Raw genomic sequence first — 8,341 nt, forward strand, 5'->3', positions numbered from 1 at the left:
ATTTCACCCCCCTCTCACCCCCAAAAGGGCCAATATCCATACCAGAAGAATGTAGAGACCCTGAAATCACAGACACTCAGGTTAAAACAGCCCTCCCCAAAGTCAAAAACACAGCATCAATGGGACTGGACGGTGTCTCAGGCTGCGTCCTACATGAGCTCAAAGATGAACTAACCCCTACCTAAACACACTGTTCAAACTCAGCCTCTCCACTGGCTACATACCCATAGAGTGGCACACAGCAACGGTTATTCCACTCGACAAAGGTGGAGCCACAGCAGACCTGGGGAGCTATCGCCCTATAAGCCTGACTAGCTTGGTCTGCAAGTCTATGGAATGCATCATCATGGAACTCATTAACAGAGACATTGGGAACCTCCAAACACTGGACCCTACCCAGTTTGGCTTTGTTAAGGGCAGAGCATGCCACCTAAACCTGGTGGACTTCTTTGAGACAGTTACCAAGGCTATAGACAAGGGAAAGGTGGTACACACAGCCTACCTAGACCTTGCTAAGGCCTTCAACACCATTCCCCATTCTGGTATTATAGACAAGTTCACCAGCCTGAACATAAACCCCTACGTCACAAGATGGGTTGCCAACTGGCTCACAGACAGAACCCACATGGTGAGAGTTGCGGGAGCTAGGTCCAACTCTAAACCGGTTACAAGTGGTGTTCCCCAGGGCTCAGTCCTAGGACCCCTCCTGTTCGGCATATACTTCTCAGAGGTACAGGCAAGCAGAGGAGAACTATGGCTGACCAAGTTTGCAGACAACTGCAAACTAGGGGCTATAATTGACTCTCCAGCTGACACAGATATCCTCCAAAAGGGTCTCACTGAGACGGATACCTGGTGTCAAAATCATGGCCTCAAGCTAAATGCCAAAAAGTGCATAGTCAACCCCTTTGGAAAAAACAAAGCACCCACAAACTACCACATAGGTGATAGTCCCCTAAATACGGAAGATGTAATAATAGATCTGGGGAATCAAGTAGATAGTAATCTCACCTTTGATAATCACATTGCCAAAGTGGTTAGAAAATCCTTCTATGTGGCCCACCTAATCACAAAAGGGTTTGCATCCAGATCAAAAGAGATCATTGTGCCCCTCTACTCATCACCCATCAGACCCATCATAGAGTACAACAACCCATTTGGGATGTACCTTACAAGACACCTGCAACAGCTGGAAAGACCACAGAAGTACCTCACCAAGAGGATCACTGGCCTCAAACAGATGCCCTATGCAGCTCGACTGAAGAAACTCCAGTTGTACTCGGTTGCATACCGCCTACTCAGAGGTGATCTCTGCCTGACATTCAAAGCCATGTCCAACCCAGAATTGATGGACATGCTCCACCTAAAGAAAACCTTATCCCCTTGAGCCACACGCTCTAGGGATCTAAACCTCACCACAACAATAAATAGGATGTGCTGTGCTGGAGGGATAGATTTGTGTCCCAGAGACTTCCCATGCTTTGGAACAAGATTCCAGTCTACATTAGGCAGAGCTCCTCGCTAACACTCTTCAAAAGAAACCTTGACGAGTGGATGGGAAACAGAAAGTTTACCTCGGGGATCACTTCAGTGGCTCTGCTGGACAGAGGCACAGGGAACTAATCTAAGGGGGTGGCGAAAGCCAACACATTTTGGCTAGGCTTATAAATGCATTCGGGCAGATAGCCTAGTACCAACCTATGAACCTATACATACATATATATATATATATATATATATATATATATATATATATATATATATATATATATATATATATATATATATATATATATATATATATATATAAATCAATATACAGATATACATAATATGTATATAAAGATATATGTGTATGTACAAGTATACATATATCTACATATTTATATATATATATATATATATATATATATATATATATATATATATATATATATATATATCCATATCCTTATGTGTAAACATGACTGTTGTATATATCTTCCCAGATGTATCACACCATATTTATCTGATATGCGTATATTTAGATATAACAACATGCTTGATTCAACATTAGTTTTACTAACAAGTACTACACAACTGTAGAAGTCAAAGCAGTTGTTCACTAGTATTCAGTATGTGTACTATATTTGAAAAAAACAACAGCCATTTGCACAGCTGTGATGGCTTAGTGGTTAACTGCTGTGTCTATAGTGTACAGGGTACTATGTTCAAGACCTGCAAGGGTGGTTTATTTTGTTGCTAGGTAGAACAAGGACTGTTGGATACAGAGAGGTTAAGGCAGTTTTGAGCAGCTTTAAGTGGGTTTGCGAGATGGTAAGTGCTGCTAACATACGGTTAAACAAAATTAATAGGCACTTACACTGTGTAGGCTTCGCTTACCAGTGCGCAAATCTGCTTAGCATTTAAATTTAAGCAATGCTTACACCTGTTAAGCATGGCCCAGCCCTCATAACCAGTGATCACATTCCAGTCTGATGAAATAGCATGGTAATGACATCTTTAATAAGTGTACACAATTTCCATGTACATAACATGCTTCTATTTGCTGTCATCACAGTAGCAAAGGGTGTGAATATATGTCTGGGACACCTGCGTATATATGGCTAGTACAACAATCATTTCTTTTTGTATGCATTTCATACATGGGTAGTATCCAAGGTTATATGCAGTCACACTTGCATGTATTGTATCATTATGTTACTACTGTTAACAGTGCTTTTCCAAGTAAGAGTAGATAGCAGTTTGTAGTACTGGAACCATACACCCCTGCATGCAAAGCTGGCCTCTGAATACTGAATGCTGTGTTCTTGGTGGGTGAGCTGTGTGTTATTATGTACTTGCTACTGGATATTGATCTGATATGTGGATATTAACTGTAGACTACTATGTGTATAGGATATGTCATTCAGGGCTGCTGTCATGTAGTAATGGAATATCTATCCATTTCAGACATCTATCTGTCAAAACAGTAATCCTAATGCATAACCTGTTGGCTAGATGATTTCTGTCTGTTTTCTGTACAGATGTGCAGATGTCAGGCATCCATCTTGGCTGCTCACAGGCAATCTATGCTTTACTGACACTGACATGTCTGCCCAGCTGTGTTTTGAATGTCACAGCTAGGTAACCCCACCCTTTATGCACCACATGCCATGGATACCTCCACTAGACTACCACAATCAACAGAACATGCTTGGGTACAGGTCTCCAACCCAGACACTGGCCATGTTATGTAATATATGTTGCTTACATGTCAGTTGGAGCACCTCACTGGCCATCTGCAAGAGACAACCAGATTATTGGATGTTGCATTTAACTGTCACCCTAAGACTCACTCACATGGCATCGGTTGATAGATGGCCTGCTGACTAATGTCAGGTGGCATGATACCACTGTACCCACATCCCCTACTCTTCCATCTCTCCATGGACAATATCCTGGTACTTACCTAGGAACATCTGCACCTACAGACCCCAGTACTGACAAATGTGTCAGTGTACATTGCTGATAATAACAGAGTCTGTGTGTTTGTAAACCTTCACTTGATAATACCCTGAGGACCTTCTCACATACTGCACCCCCATCGCCATAGTTAGACATGGCTGGTGCTGTCATGGACATTACATGTGCCTTATTACACTCTTCACCCTGTGGGCTACCTGGAGCTTACAGAACCAGCACAACACTGTTATACAAATGGGTAGATAGGCATGGGTTACCTTCTGAGCCCTGGCAAGTGTGTACATGTGTGCAAGTGTGTATATTTGTAGGATACAGCATTCTAAGGTCACATTCTGCAAATAAAATACACCTGGCCATACAGTATAAGGCATAGTGATGTTGCTGACATTAGCTGAGCCATGACAAACCATCACCCTACTATCCCTGTGGCATGTGCAATAAATGCATATCCCTGTAGTAGCACTGATGAGATAGACACGAGGTTGTATTGCAGTCCTGCTCAAAGTGTGATTGTGGGCATGTCAGAGTATTATCATGGGTTTCAGTGATTAAAATATCCAATGTGGGGTGTGGGTTCTGGGTATATTGTCTTTACACCATGGTACCCCCGGTACATGTCCCAAGGTCCACTGTATGAGGATCACTGACACCATCAACCATAAAAGTGAGTACACAATCCAGCCCAATGATGCATGTGCTGTGTGCAAATTATCTGTAACAGAATGGGCTCACTGACAAGGCAGTTAGCACTGATAAACCCAGGTCTCTCGGATATGTCTATGACTGTTATGTGTTTGTCAAAGTGTATATGACAGTATGGCATACTATGTATTGTCCATTAACACCCAGTACATCCCCCATTACCATACTGTACAAGGCCTGGTGATGTTCCTCACTTAACAAGAGACTCAGGACATACCTCCTCCTAAAAGCTGTGTGGTGTGAGCAATTAAGGCCAAACACATTAGTAGCAATAAGTACCTAGGCAGGGATTCTACTCTCAGTGTTGCCAAGTAAGTGTGTGTGTATGTGAAGGGATCTACTTCAGTTTGCAGAATATACATGTCCCAGGATATCATCTGTCTGAGAACTGACTGGCAAATGCTAACATTTCAAAGAAATCATGTCATGGAAATTCATTCCATCAAATCTAGTAGTAGATGTGTAAATGACTTCTTCCCCACTGTATAGCTGTACAGCGATACTGGAGTTGGTATATATAGTTGGCTGCCAGTGTTTTGGACACAGCCACCCTCATTGGGGATATTGTTGTTTGTATCCCCATGCTTAGTCTGTTGTAATACTGTACAGTGTATGTTAACATGTTAAGTAGTCGTCACTCACACTATGTGCAGCTCTACACCACCCCACACCCTCCAAAGTGTAGGGCTGTATCACCCATACCAGCACACCTATGTTTACCAGTGCTGGGATTGCACTACATTGGAGAATGGGACATATACCATGCCAGTACCATCATCGATGATATTAAAGTAGCAGGCTGATTATTTACTTATGTGATGTTTTGCCTATTATGTCTTTGCAAAATTACATAGGCTAAAATGGGTTCACTGTAAAATTAAGTACGTCCATGCATATAGTATTCTCTGTGAATTGCATCAACACCAAAGCCTCTGTGTGTGTGTGTGTGTGTGTGTGTGTGTGTGTGTGTGTGTGTGTGTGTGTGTGTGTGTGTGTGTGTGTTATACACAAACATGTGGTGTGTACCACCCAGTACACTTACCATTGTCCACTGTAGAAGGGCTGCTAACATCAGTCACCATGCACTCACCTGTATATACCCCTCAGATCTATCAGCCATGTGGCACATGCAGTAACTCTTATACAGACCTGTTACTTGCGTTCAGCTGTACCCAGGATATGACACAGTCAATGTGTCACCACAGTGCCATACCCCTTGTAGGAAACAACAGCAGACCAACATCCTGCTGACACATAGACACCTACAACACAAACTGAATACATTATGGAGACCAGTATCAGTCAGTGATAATAACAGCTATAATGCATCATGGCTAGACAGCTATACATCCTGACATGTAAGCATTAAACTTTCCTGCTGAAAACATGTTACACAGCATTACATTACTACACCTTAGTGCATTCACCCTGTGCATCAGAACCATATTAGCCTGCCCCTGCATCAGTGGTATGGATGACAGGGATGTGACACGGGTATCACCATATTCATAGGGTGTGTTGTGGGTTTGCCAGAGACCTAGGCTGAGCCATTTGGTTGAGATTATGTGTGTGTGTTATGAGGGTTTTGGTATTAATTAGGCTGTGCAGATGTGGTGTGTGTATATATGGAGGTGCCCTAGCTGTGTTGGTGATGTGTGTGTGTGTGTGTGTGTGTGTGTGTGTGTGTGTGTGTGTGTGTGTGTGTCTATGCACACAGTTTGGCCATGTGACTTCCCTATACATGGGTTTGTTGGACATCTGCAGATCATACATGGCGGGGTGTGCAGTTCACCATCTCCGGCCATGTACACGAGAACTGTGCCTGCCAGGGGTACCCCAGGCAGTACTGGGTACAAGGCCAGATATGGTACTGTCCCCTGATGATGACAAATGTCCGTTGGATCTGGGTCCATGTTGGGACTGGCCAGGTCCACGTGCATGTGGCCTGCTGTGTTGTGGCATGGACAGCACCCCCTTATAGTGCTGGTGCTGGTACTATCACTACAGGAGTAGCACTGACTTGTTGCATGTCCACGCAGATCTCCACCTGTTGGTGTTGCTGACCTACGTCCATGTGGCTGTCACCCTACTCCCACCATATGCTCTAGCACAGACATTGCATGGTTGAGGATTCCCACCATCTCACCCAACCATCTATCCAGGACCTCTGCAAGATAACGATGGGCACCTGTGAGATCACGGATGTTGTCAATAACAGCAGAATGAGTAGCCCTCTGGAGCCTCAGACCCTGCCTGGTATAACTTTCCATATGTGCTTGTGCCTCAATGATGGCCTGAAACATGCATCTGGTGATATCTGCTGTGGCACTTCTGCCAGGGGCATGATGTCCAGCAGCCCTCCTATGAGCACCCCTGTACATCTGCCTGTGTGATACCTCACCGGTCATCTGGCTATGGCTGCTGTGTACAGACACACTTGCCATAGTCACCACACTGTCCTGTCCCATGCCACCAACTGTCCCTCATATATGGCCATTGGTGATGGGGTATATATAGGCAATGTGACTGTGTGCGGGGATGGGTTGGATAACAGTGGGATATCAACCGATGGCACAGCTTCAGCCTCTGACAACCCCACCTGTGCCTCACCATACCTATCATCATTGTCAGAGTCTGTATGGACACTAACATAAGTTTGCCTGCAGGAGGGACCCTGACCCACCTCGCCACCTGTGAGGGGAAAACAGAAAACGTACTTTAAGACCTGTACATCATTGCTTACCACTACAGACATGCACATACATACACACACACTCACACACACACACACACACACACACACACACACACACACACACACACACACACACACACACACTTACAGGTGAGGTGGCACAAAGATATTACACAGACCTCTCATTACCCAACTGTCAACATGCATGAAGTATGGTACTCAACAGCATGTACTGCAGCTATACTCAATCCCTGTCACCAACATTATACATCTCTGTGATGCATGAGTTGTGTTAGTAGTTGATGTCCCTTCCCCTGGAACACAATGCATCCATGTACACAGTATTACTTTCCACCTGTTCAGCACCCTGGCATGTACTGTGCACCATACCTCACAAGTGTACACGCCATTGCTGAATGTGTATATGTGTGGCAGTTATGTTTGCTCTGTTGCTCACAGCCCCTATATGTTTGTCTGACACATACCTGAGTTGATATGAAGACAGATGTCAATAGTGAATGCCTGACATCCGACTTGCAGATCTGATCATCAGCAGTGCATGTATGAGCAATAAAATCCCAATTATGCTGACAACTTCCAAAGCTTACTGTGGATATGAGGAGTGTACACACCATTATTGATATGCCACACTCTTCCCTGATATGCCATGGGTCCACAATACTGCATGTGTTAACATTACACACACCTGATATGTGATATATGACCTGTGCAATCAAATGCAGTATCAAACAAATGTGTTAGTTGTGCAGATGTTGATTGGGATGCATACAATATGTGGGTTGCATAAGTGTACATACCCTTTGCATGATGGTTTGTTGCAGCACCTGTTAAGTGAACTACAGCAGTCCCTATTCCTGGAAGGTGTATACTAGTATGGCCCATCTTCACTTGCCATTATTTGGTCACTCCACCCTACAAATGTCCCCCAACTGTGCCAGAATGCAAGGTCAGCTCATGTGCACAGCCCTTGGAGGTCACACATTGCCTTCACTATTGCTGTGGAGTCAGGGTTATGTCTGGTACAATGCATGACCTTGACTGTTCAGATACAGCCATTCTTAGTGAGCCTTGGGTGTATGCTTCAGTTCACTGTTGTGTTTCAGAATGCCACCCCTCCCTATCCTCAGCCTTTTTGCAGATGCTTGACAACTATGGGCCACACATGAGTGTCATTTTGCAGTGTCAAAATTCAGAACACCATGTCAAGCGACTTAGCTCCTGCTAATGAACAGCAAACCTAAAGGTGTATACTGTCATCAGCAAGGTACAGATGAGGATGGTGGGCCTGAGGTAGAGTGATGTGTTGCTTGTGCAGCACATGTATCTTTATTAATACTGTCTGTAGGTTTCAGCCTTGGTCTTGGTACACCATTACACATTGCAACACATGCCTTTGGGAGACCTGATGTTATGCATATGCTACCTGTAGAGAGCCCTGGATTATGTCTCCTGTGGAAC

This window comes from Protopterus annectens, chromosome 8.part0 (genome assembly GCF_019279795.1).
Source record: "Protopterus annectens isolate FY-2018-M chromosome 8.part0, PAN1.0, whole genome shotgun sequence".
In the NCBI taxonomy this organism is placed as follows: domain Eukaryota; kingdom Metazoa; phylum Chordata; order Ceratodontiformes; family Protopteridae; genus Protopterus; species Protopterus annectens.